Source organism: Halyomorpha halys, unplaced genomic scaffold, assembly GCF_000696795.3.
Source record: "Halyomorpha halys isolate HHAL.00 unplaced genomic scaffold, Hhal_1.1 Scaffold719.1, whole genome shotgun sequence".
Classification (NCBI taxonomy): Eukaryota; Metazoa; Arthropoda; class Insecta; order Hemiptera; family Pentatomidae; genus Halyomorpha; species Halyomorpha halys.
The window spans coordinates 126995-139413 of record NW_027114303.1 but is presented as its reverse complement, the minus strand read 5'-3'; the positions used below and the strand labels follow the sequence as shown (position 1 = coordinate 139413).

Below are 12419 nucleotides of genomic sequence, written 5' to 3'. Positions count from 1 at the left end.
TATACTTTTGTCATATTTTTCTGAGGATATATCTCTCAAAAACCTTATAATATTGCTATGTATGTCTTAAAATTTAGTCAGGATGCCAGGATAATCGCTGAAGGCAATTATCCAAAATAAGTTAATTAATTAATTAATATTGAGTCCTGAAAACTATAATTATAATTGGATTATTTTCCAGTGGCCTTTTGTGTGTTTACTCATTACCAATTAAATGTCTTTATTTTTATAAAATATCATTACCATTAATAATATAATACAATAAGGGGTGATATTGTGTAATATGATAGTAAATAAACTACATAAAGTAAATAAGTATTTATTTACAATTTATTGATAAATGATGTTATTGAAATGATCCAGATAAATGGTTACCATAAAATATGATTATTACATTGTTACTTATTGCCTAACACCCTCATTGATATTACTAGTTATGCTCCACTGTTTTCTTTTCACTAATTGAAGATTATACATCTCTGCTTCATACACATTACTAGTGCATGACAAAGTACAAATAATGAACTAGACATCATCCAATATTTATGTGGAAAAATAAAAGGACTATTCACTAAGAAAAAAAAATGACTTAACAAACATCGTCTTCAGTTTGAAGTTTGCTTTAATGATGGGAAAAAATACCAAACATAATCTTTATTACTTTCATTTAATAATACTTGGTATTTATAAAAAATGTCACAATTAATTGCAAAATTAAAAGCTTAAGTGAATTTCTGATAATATAGTGCTGGGAACAATTAATATTTTATTACTATTACTATAAAATTAGCAAGGTTTGCTTATGTTAAGAAATGTTAATATTTTTCATCTCCCGATAGTTTACTAAATGGATGTATTAAACCTTTATGAGTACAAATATCACTGAATTTAAATGATAAAAGTTGTGTTGAATCCGTAGTGTTTTGAAATCTGATAAAAACACAAATCATTCATTAGTCTGTAACATATAATGCACATTTTATATCTAATTAATTGACAGCCTCTGTTTCATTTTAACAATTCATTCTACAACAATCAATGTATCATAATCATAAAAATTGAATTCATAAAAACTAATTTTATTTCATTGGTATGATTCCTACTTCCCCTTTACTACATTATCCATACTTGTTTTTATTTCCTGTATATTAATAATATACAGGACGCCCATGGGAATGCAGTGAATCATTATAAGATTACAATAAATCATATTATCATATTCCAATTTATCATATTAGCCTTGTGGAGGTCCTATAATATAACTGTTTCTTTTATCAGCCATTATTGAAATACTAAAGGTAGTTATTAAGCTTGTCTTAAGCAGTGACCTTATATGCATTTCTGATAATACTGTGCTGAAAATAATGTTTTAAATAACATTATAAAAAAAATCATTAGATATTTATTCCTTATTATATATTTGCATCCTATTAGATATTTATATTATATTTTAAGCAGGTACTACAATTATTTGTAAATTAACTAAAAACTAGATTTTTTCCAACAATTTTATTAGAATACATGTTTTACTCGAAATACTTGGTATTTAAATGGAAAACAACTTTATAATAATTACCAAAATTAAAATTTTATGTGAATTTCTGATAATAGTGTGCTTGGAATAACTAATATTTTAATTAACACTATAAAGAAACAAGAAAGGTCCTTCTTCTCCATAGCTCTACAGCCCAGGGTGGGCCTCGGCATCCTGAACAATATTTATTCATTCTTGGCTTATGTAAAATTAAAACTTGATTTCTGAATAATATATATTTATACAAGTGAATGCACATGCCTGTATAGGTATACAGATAAACTAAAAATAAATAAATAAATCTATTTAACAAAACTTGTTATCCACACAAAAATTCTAGTAATCATAAATTCTATCTAATCTAAATTCTAAATTCTTCCATAAAGCTATGAGATAAATTATTAAGGTTTATATACAATTCTTTACAATAGTTACATGATATTACTTTATTTATATAAAACATTTTTTATTAAGTACAAAAGATTCTGCAGAGACCAGACTACATGATTTTAGACGTTTTCAACAAACTTTGCAGTTTCTTACAGTTTGGGAGAAGAAGTTATGGTCATAATAATAATAATATTATTTATTTTTTTCTGGAATTGATTATTAGAATAATATTACAGGCGTCAAAATTAGGCTTTAGAGCCTTACAATATAATACAAAATAAAAATGAAATCATAAACCATCTTAAAATATAATGAATTTGAAAAGATAAAAATGAACAACAGTAGAGTTATATTAGCAGAATATATAAAATAAAAATAGAAAAAATAAAATAAAACCATAATCATATCATAAAACACAAGGTGACATAGGTATAGCTTCCTTCGCCATCTATTATCTGAACATCCCCCAAATAGATACTAATGCAGTTGAACACAATGAAGGCAACAGGAACGCATGTTTTAGTTTAGCATCCTAATCCAGAGTGACCATTCTACGGTAAATGTTCTTCTCTTTGTACACTGCCCTGCAGCTGTTGGAAAACGAGTCTTTAGGTTCATCACTGGTCATCCTAAAATGATAAGATAAGAATTTTATAAATGAAAAACAAGCTTCAATAAAAAAAATAAAGAAACGAAAAGTTAAATTAAATGTAATATGCAGTTTCATAAAAACTAATGTAATATGCAGTTTTATAAAACTAAAATTAAATGTAATATGCAGTTCTTAAAATATAAAATAATTTTTTCTGAATCTTTAAAAAAATCAATTTTAATTGGTAAAAAATCGATTTGATAGTATTTATAGTAGGAAATATATTTCCTCTTTTTATAATTAAGGGAGTCTACAGTGCCATTTATTATTGAAATTATTAAAATTAATTGAAAAAATTATGTTTACATGTCTTTTGATGGTATCAATTAATGATTATTTTTTCGGAAGCAAATCAGGTGTAATAAAAGAAAACCAACAAAACAAAATTTTAAATGCTTAAAAATTTCAAAAAAATTTTAAATGCTTCTTTTATTACGACAACTCATGTTCTGAGCTAACTATACATGACTTCTTCAAAATTGAAGAAGTGTGAGAATATTAGTTTAAGAATGAAATTAGTTACCTTAACAAATTTATTTACTTTTATATTTATAAATTTATTGATTACAAAATATCTTACATCAAAAAGAGCTTTTATTAATATACTCAGATCCAATAAAAAAAAAAAAAAATGAGTAGAATACCATATATATATAACTTAGTAAATTTTTTTTTATTTATTATTCCTGAGATATAGCACTATATAAAATGTTAGATTATAGTGTATTACTACATAATATCTTGCATAGAAATCAGTAGGCCAATTACAACTTACATAGCACACCCTATTACTGATAACAATTTACAACAGCCAATCCATAATGTAATCGATCATTTTCGAAACTATCTCCTTATCTTCCGTAGAAATAAGTTACAGCCTCTTATATATTATAACATGGGAAATTAGCGTACCATTTTAGCTTATACTATGCGAATATCGATGTTGTCAATATAAAATATTGCGATAATTATGTTGAAATAAACAATTTTTTGACAAATGATAATCATGAAAACTTGTAAATTTGTGGACAATAATCCATAATATTAATTGTGTCAAGGAAACAAAATCCATGCCAGAACAGTAAACACAAACTTAATAATAATGCAACAATAAACAATTAATCAATGAAATGAATTTATTATTAAGTATATATAATAAATAAATCCTTGTGAGATATATAGAGGCATGTAACTATTATTAAAATTCTAATATATATAATCTCTGTCCAATCATTAGTATAATTTGTTTTTATTTAATTCAACTTTGATCTAGGTACAATTTGGTCATTTTTTGTCGCATAAATAATTGAGTAAATTTGTACAGATCCTTGAATAAACGTTAGTGTAAGCTAATGAACTCTGCATCCTTTCAAATACCTATTTAATATTAGGCATACCACCACTTGTAATATGAATGTTATAATTTAAAGAAAATTAAAAATGAATTGATTTATTTGTTGTATTTTTGTTATCAAAAACTAACTTCAATAAGCTGAGATGTTATTCTTTATAATATCTTAATATAAACAATAAAGAATAGGGTCAAATTGGAGGAAAACAATAACTTTGAAGATTTAGATGATCACACTTCAGTTAATAACAAAGCTTGCAAGCATTTCTTAAGGAGGTTGATTGCTTGATTCTTTAAAATTAAATACATAATAGGATACCCAAAACCATTGAAGAATAGTTAAATAACATATACCTGCAAAGGGATACACTATGATCTGCTGTAATTTCGAGTTTTTTCTCCAGTTCTTGTACAACATCCCCTCTAAGATTATTTTCTCTTAATATCAACATTTTTATTATCACCGATAAAGAATAATCAATTAGCTAGCTTTCCGTTCCAATGAGATATTTTATAATGTTGCAGTCATTGCAGACTCTAGGGAAGCGTTCCAAAATCATATTTAAAGTCTAATGACAGATTAACAGAAACTACTTGTACGTCTGTAAATATGAACTCATAGGTCAGTGATTTTAGTTTTTATATGTTGCTCTCTTTGTTAAGTTTGAAAAGTTAGTTCAGATTATTTATCTTGGCAACACAACACTATTTCCATTGAGATAAAAAAAAAAAAACTAGCAATAGATTACATTTGGATGATGGAAAAGTATCTTAACAGCGTGTATCTTATAATATACAAAAACATATTGCTTCACAAGATACAAATTTTGGTAAGGAGTTATCAATAAAAAAATGTATAATATTTTAGGCAATGACCCATCTTCATCTACAGTATACAAGTATAAAATTTCAGAGAAATGGTAACATAAGATAAAGTTTCAGCAATGATTATAATTTATTAGAAACTTTTGATTCAAATGTATGTGAAACAAAACTTCAACTACAACAATAAAAAATATATAGAAATCAATTCCATTTAAAAAATATTCTCTTTTATTTATGGAAGCCTTATTCAGTTAATTACCATAAACTGGATAATTATTTCATTTTGGGCAAGAATATGACAAGTCACAAGATGAAATTGGTTCAACAGAACAGTTTATAAAAATTCTACAGTTCTTATTTAATGTTTGATATAGGTCATATCTTTAATGTTTGAGAAGAAAATCTTAGAATTATAATGCTAGACAAATAAATACAAATATAGCTTCATAGAGAAAGAACGAACTTTGTACAAATTTTAATTGCTTTCAAAACTGTGTCTTGTCACATTCTTGCCCTTAGCCAATTTCAATTGTTTATCATACTTGTTCCTAGTTTATATATTTAAAATTGATTTCACTGAATCTGCCATTATAGAGGTTTATAGTTTGATTTGAAATAGAATAGGTTTATATTAGTCCATACACGAATACAAAACTGTACAGGGTACATGCCGCTCTTGATAATTTTTAAATTTTATTAGAAAAGTTTTTTTTAAATACTGCTGTAAATATTTCAAATTATATTTTACAATGTGGTGTCTTGGTATACCTTGCAGTTGAAATATTTAGTACCAGATGTTTCAAATATATCTTTATATATTTACCAACTTTTATTTTAAAATTTTTTCACATTTGGTTATGTTAATGATTAAATCCTTGTATTGAATTATATCTGTATCCACAGACTAATTTATGGGGCCTGATCAGTTTTACCATTTAATATTGTTACTATATATACATTTGTCTAATTTTGACAAAATGACACATTCAGCAAGAAAATATAGGCTATATTTCTTCCATTTTGAGTTATAACTCTTTACTTTTTTCTTTTTTTTGAAATTGTGAGAGTTATAGCTTCTTATATCAGCCTGAATGCTGTCTTTATTTAATAAATATAAAAAATTCTTGTACCAATAACTTTAATTTGTAATTTTTTAAAAATTAATATTTAAAAATAATGGCTCCAAGGGATGCCATTTACTATGTTTAGTTTTGTATTTATTTACATATTCGTATAAACTTATTATGTGCCAAATTGAACTATAAAACTCTATACTTGTAATAGCACAGTCAATGAAAGCAACAATAAATATATAAACTACTATAAGGTATGATGAACAATTGAAATTGGCTTGGGGCAAGTATGTGACAAGCGACAGTTTTGAAAGCAGATAAAATTTGTGCAAAATGTTTCTTTGTTTTCCTATAAAGAAAGCTATTTATTGTATCTGTCTGTCTAACACCATAATCCCAACATTCTCCTGCAACATTGTAGATACAAAATTATTGTCCAAAACCTACTAAAAATTATTTTTTATTATTATTTTTATTTAATACCAGATTGGCCTGGTGGGCACAGTTATATTTCTTTCCTTCTTTTTTATCAATTGATTATAGGGGGTATAGTCTCGTACAAAAGACACCCCTAACTATTTGCAATGTTCTAAGAAAGAAAGAAAAAGTTAAGATAAAATAAATAGATAGAAATAACAATTCTTACGAAGGGAGAAAATGAAAAATTAATCACAAAAACAATGACATCTATGGATTTCACAAATTAAATAATTGACTTCTAATGGAAAAAAAAGTTAATTTAAGAAAAAGACGAAGAGAAAAAATAAAATAAAGTTGTAGTAATGTCAATAATAGAATCGATTTAAGATACATTTAGACATTATTTCACTTTAGCGTTTAGTATAATCAACATGTGTTTATATTTAATACATAGAATTACAAATATATTAAACAGTCGTAATAAAGGATTTTATGAAATTGCTTCTCGTAAAGAGCCAGATAGGAAATAGATATCCACAATGAATAGCATGCAACAATATATAAATTATAATTAAAGGGCATTACCTATTTCAATCTAATCTTTAATTACAGTTGGCAGTCATCACATTGTGAAGAATGGCTAAGTAACTTTTTTTTTAATCAACTTAATCAAAAAGTTTCTTGAGTAATTTTCGGCACCCTTTTTCCTCAAGTAGTCCTCATAACCTCTCTGTAAAAGTTTCTTAATTTTTTGATTGATGGCATAATTCGAAAAATCTGTCAAGCCATTATATTTTAATGTAATTACTTGATGAAGAGTTCCTGAATATAATGAGTGAAGGAACTCCTGGTAACTCTCAATTCACTTCCTGCAATAATTGAATTGGTTATTGAATGAATATTATTAATAAAATAATAATACAACATACAAAAATTATAATTATTATAAGTTTTTTTCCCAGAAAGTGATACTTTAATTTTTCAAGCACAAAATTTTTATTTCTCTTAAATAATAACGTAAACAAAGAAAAAAAGGCTGCAATAAACTAAATGACTTCAACAATATTTGACATTAGTTCATTATTTGAATGAATGGTTCAAACTTAGAAAAAATAATTTCTGAACTTCGAAACAGCTTTAGTTCACCTTGTCAGGTGATCCTTACCATCCAGAGTTCTATGTAGATTCCTTTTACACTTTTAGCACTTATTGTTCTTTTACTATCCAAATTTTTATTAAACTATGTATAATTACTAGTCAAAATTGATGAGTCTGCCAAGTACAGGCAGGGGGAATAAAACATGGTGGCTGTTTCAAGACATTAAAAATAATTAATTTTTTATTCTATATCTTTAGAACTGCCAACAACAATAAAAAATCTAAGAGAGCATCATTTAAAGTAGAGTAAATTTTCTAAAATGTAAGCCCTAATAGAGCTATTTATGTTCAATAGTTCTGGAGATATAGTTTTTTAAAAAGCAATATTTCACAAAAATGTGAAGAACGTACTGAAAGATCAGTAGTCAGTGAATTTATTTTGAAAAATCTATATCTAAAAAACCATTTGACGTACAGATGTCTGTTAGCACTCAAATTAAAGCTAGTTTAATGGGCTATACGTAGAAGTGAGTAGCTTCATTTGCCAAATTTATATTCATATGCGAATATCATAAAAATTACTATCCCTACGAAGATAAGTGTCCATAAACTACTTCATAGTAATTTAAATTTCCTTTATTTTGAGTGCTGGTAGACATATGTGCATGTTATGGATCTAGAGATATATTTTTTCAAAAATCCAACTTTTTATGCGAACAACTAGAATAGTTTGTGAATTTATTTTGTCAAATATCATAAAAACTACTACTCCTACAAAGATATTCATCATAAACTATTTTATAGTAAATTTAACTAGCTTTGATTTGAGTTCTGACAGACATCTGTACGTCTTATGGTTTTTGAAATAAAGTTTTTCAAAACTCAAACATATTGTCCGAACAACTATAAATCAATTTATTTTAGTAAATATCATGAAAACTGCTATTCATACAAAGGTAAAGATCATAAACTACTTTATAGTACGTTAAACTAGCTTTAATTTGAGTGCTAATAGACATCTATACGTCACATTGTTCCTGAGATATAGATTTCTCAAAATAAATTAATTAACTACTGATATTTCAGTACATTTTTATGAAATGTTGCTTTTTAGAAACCTATATCTCGAGAACTATTAGACCTAAATAGCACTATTAGGGCTCATATTTCAGATAATTTATACTCCTTTAAATAATGTTCTCTTAGATTTTCTAGTGTTGTTGGTAGTTTTTAAGATATAGAGCTCCGAATGAAAAATTAATGTTTTTTAAGGTTTTGAAACAGCCGCCAATTTTTATTCCCCCTACGTATACTTGTTAGACCCATCAGTCTTGACTAGTGTTTATACATAGTTTTCATTAAAGTAATAAAAAATTGGGGTGAACTTACTTTTTTTTCTTCCCGGCTCTTGTATTAATCCGAAGATTCTCCTGCGTTTATTGGTTGGATTCAATTAGACTGTTTCCTCTAAATTCCTTTTCTTGCTCCTTTAGTAATACATCCTTATTGTCCATTTCCCTCTTGAATTACGTGAGGCTTTCTTAAAACACTGAAAGGATCTTTAGTTATAACAGTGGTTCTTTTTGGTAAGATTTGGTTTGAAAAATTGCATTATTGTGCAACATTGCATATTTATATATTAATACGAATATAGATATCGTATTGTTTTCAAACATAACAAAATAGTAGAGGTAAAAATTCCATGTGAGTGGGTAGGTAATTCATTTCTAAAGGTCTGTACAGTCTGGTCAAGAAGTAATTGTTCCAGCCTTTTTTGGAGGAGTGAAAGCAAATAATTACCAACGCATCATATGTTTTGTCACAATTGTGATGAATTGTACCCAGTGTTTAAATTCTTATGTAGACGTATTGTAAAGGAACGGAGTAAGTGGAAACACAAAAATTAGCTTAAAATTAAGGGGAACTTTTTTTCAGATTTTTTTAAGATGCCAAAACGAGTTAGTGAACCTGTTTGAGGTTTGGAGCTTCCTGACACTTCATTTGTGACTCCGTTGAAATTTTGACTCCCTTTCATTCGTTAGAGGATTCGAGGTGGGGCCAGATAGGATTCTGGATTTTTTTTCTTTTCTGTTGGAATTTAAAATGCAATACTGTATTTATCTAGCTTTAACTTAATAAAAAGAGAATATAAATATACAAATTTGCACATCTTATTTATGTGCTTTGAATGTTTCATAGAGCTTAAGACATTCCATTTCATTCTGAATCAATTAATAATCCTCTAAAAATAATTATTAAACTTTATAACCTGGGAAGTATATAGTGTAAGATTTTATAGGTCAGTTTGTTTCCTTTGCTTTAGAACTTGGTCTGCTCGTCCTATAAATTGTCTAGACCTTTTATAGCTGCCATTATTTCTAAAACTGTCCACGCTAAGGGTCGGAGAATCTGAAAGAAGACGAGAAGATACCAACTTCGCTAAATATACGATGCTAGCTAATTAAATTTAATTCTTTATCACAAATTGGATACGTTATTTAATTTAATAAAAAAAAAACATTACTGTTAATCATGAGAGATAGTTGACCCTGGATGATTTTTACTTGGAGAAAATGATTGGAGGGTGCGATCAAATTAAAACACAAATAAGTTGAAGTAACTTATTTAATATTGCCAACGTTTCGGCTAGAATTTCTAGCCTTCATCAGGGCTAAGAACAGAACAAGATAACAACCAATGAATATAGAAAATAAAATATAAACAGAATAACATAAAGTAAATTATTTTACAGAATGGAATTAATAAAATAAATTGATGAGAGAAGGGGGAAATAAAATGTATACATAGGTAATTGTATAAGTAGGTAAAATAACATAATTAAGGAAATAAAATAAAAATGAAGTTATATAATGCAAAGAAATATGGATGTATTAGTTTATTAATAATTTAAAAATTAAAATTATGGAAAGAAAAATAAAATTGAGAGAATGAAAATACATGAACCATAATAATAGATTAAGAGGCAAAATATAAGTAAAGTTTAACAAAAGAGATGAATAGAAAAAGAAAAATATTTATTTTGAAAACAACAACAATAATATATGGTGAACATAACTAATACCGTGGGTAAGGAAAATTAAGAAAAGAAAGGGTGATGTAAAATAAAGATAGGGGAAATAAAAGGAGAATAAAACATAAAACGAACCTGTTAGCTTGAAATCTTACCGGCAAGTGGTTTCTGCGCCGAGAAGGCCCAAACTCCGAATTGAAAAAATTGTACAAGAATGACTAAGTGTTTTTAAGAGGAAACGTTTCAAGTGGGTAAAAAATAAAAAGTAAAAAGTAGAAAATATTTAGAGGAGGGAAACGTGTGAGAGGGAGGAAAATGTGTAACATTATACATTACATTATAACATTAAACTTAACATTACTATTATGTTTATTGGAGAGTTCTAGTCAAATATGGCATTCATTATAGTAAAATTAGGTTTTGGAAGATTATTGATTGACCGTGTGTAAAGATGAAAGGAATATGGTCCGGATGCGGTAAAAAAAAACTCAAATAGTAGAATTATACTATTTTAATGAGCCAACGTTTCGCCCCACGTTGCAGGGCTTCGTCAGGGCTAAAAAAGATACAAACACAGGGTTACATAAGGGAAAAAAAACATAAGTGTAAAATAACAGGGGTATAAAATGTAAAAAAGTAAGATATGATAAGAAAAATTAAAGGTAGTAAATAGTAAATGTAAAGGGTAATAGTAACAAATAGATAAGAAAAGAAATATTAAAGAAAATAAATTTTTCAAATAAATCTTACTTTTTTACATTTTATACCCCTGTTATTTTACACTTATGTTTTTGTTTTCCTTATGTAACCCTGTGTTTGTATCTTTTTTAGCCCTGACGAAGCCCTGCAACGTGGGGCGAAACGTTGGCTCATTAAACTAGTATAATTCTACTATTTGAGTTTTTTTTGACCGCACCCGGACCATATTCCTTTCATATTTAAAATTAGGTTTATTTTAATTTATTTCTGTTAACATTTTATTTTTTTTGGAAGAATATTAGAAAGAATATTATATATATAAATAATTGACCGTATTAATTCAATAGTTAACAGCTTCATCAGGCCTAAAAAGATACAAAAAATAACTAAAAATATTTTGACATAATAGGATAAAATACTTTTTATAAATATAAGTGAAAACAAAATAATATAAAAATGTTAGCCCTACCTTAGTTTACCTTTTTTATTTTATTCTATTACGTTAAAATATTTGTTGTATCACTTTAGCTCTGATGAAAATCTACAAACTGGGGCGAAACGTGTATTTTCGTCGAAAATGGAATTCAAAATATTGCACAATAACAATACTTCCTCTTACTATATGTTCCATATATCGAAATTGAAAGTAAAAAAATTTTGTTTCTGATATTTCGATGATAAACTTTGTAGATGCAATTTCACTTTTGACATTTTTGAGTAAAAAATGATTCATGATTTAACATGTATATGTACATCAATTTTTTGCATTACTTAATAATTTTTTTTTCAATCTAAATTTGTTATTATACTTACAGAGTTTTTGAGGTTTGAAAATGGGTTTCAATTGAATGTTTGGCCAACAGCTCAGATTAACGGTAACATAGCATTTACTTTTTGGATGAAAAATAAATTAAACTTTTTATTATCACATTTAAATTTTTTTTCTTTATTTTGCTAGTTCATCTTCTTATTTGCTCATCAAATGTACATATTGTGTGTGATTAAAACACCTTCACATCTTGAAACCCCACTTAACGCATAGGATCCTCTTCAAACTGGAAATAAAACAAACAATATATATTATGAAATTAGTCTATGCTATATATATATATATATATTTATATATAAGTTAGCTGTATAGCAATAAGAACCACTACTAATAGGATTAGCTATTAAGTTTAATAAACCATATGTTTTAGATACCATATGTTTTAAATACCATATGATTGTATTTTTAGTTTAATAAAACATATGGTATCTAAAACATATGGTTTATTAAACTTAATAGCTAATCCTATTAGTAGTGGTTCTTATTGCTATACAGCTAACTTATATATATATATATA

At 26.6% G+C, this 12419-nt stretch overlaps 1 long non-coding RNA gene across 1 annotated transcript; it reads right to left on the bottom strand.

Annotated features, from left to right (window-relative positions):
• Positions 1 to 766: 766 nt before the first annotated feature.
• Positions 767 to 12122, bottom strand: LOC106685633 (uncharacterized). The gene is made up of 4 exons (XR_001343874.3): positions 11887 to 12122; positions 8733 to 8892; positions 6831 to 7114; positions 767 to 2553 (listed from the first exon to the last, which is right to left on the bottom strand). It is a non-coding gene; the product is annotated as an uncharacterized lncRNA (long non-coding RNA).
• Positions 12123 to 12419: the final 297 nt, after the last annotated feature.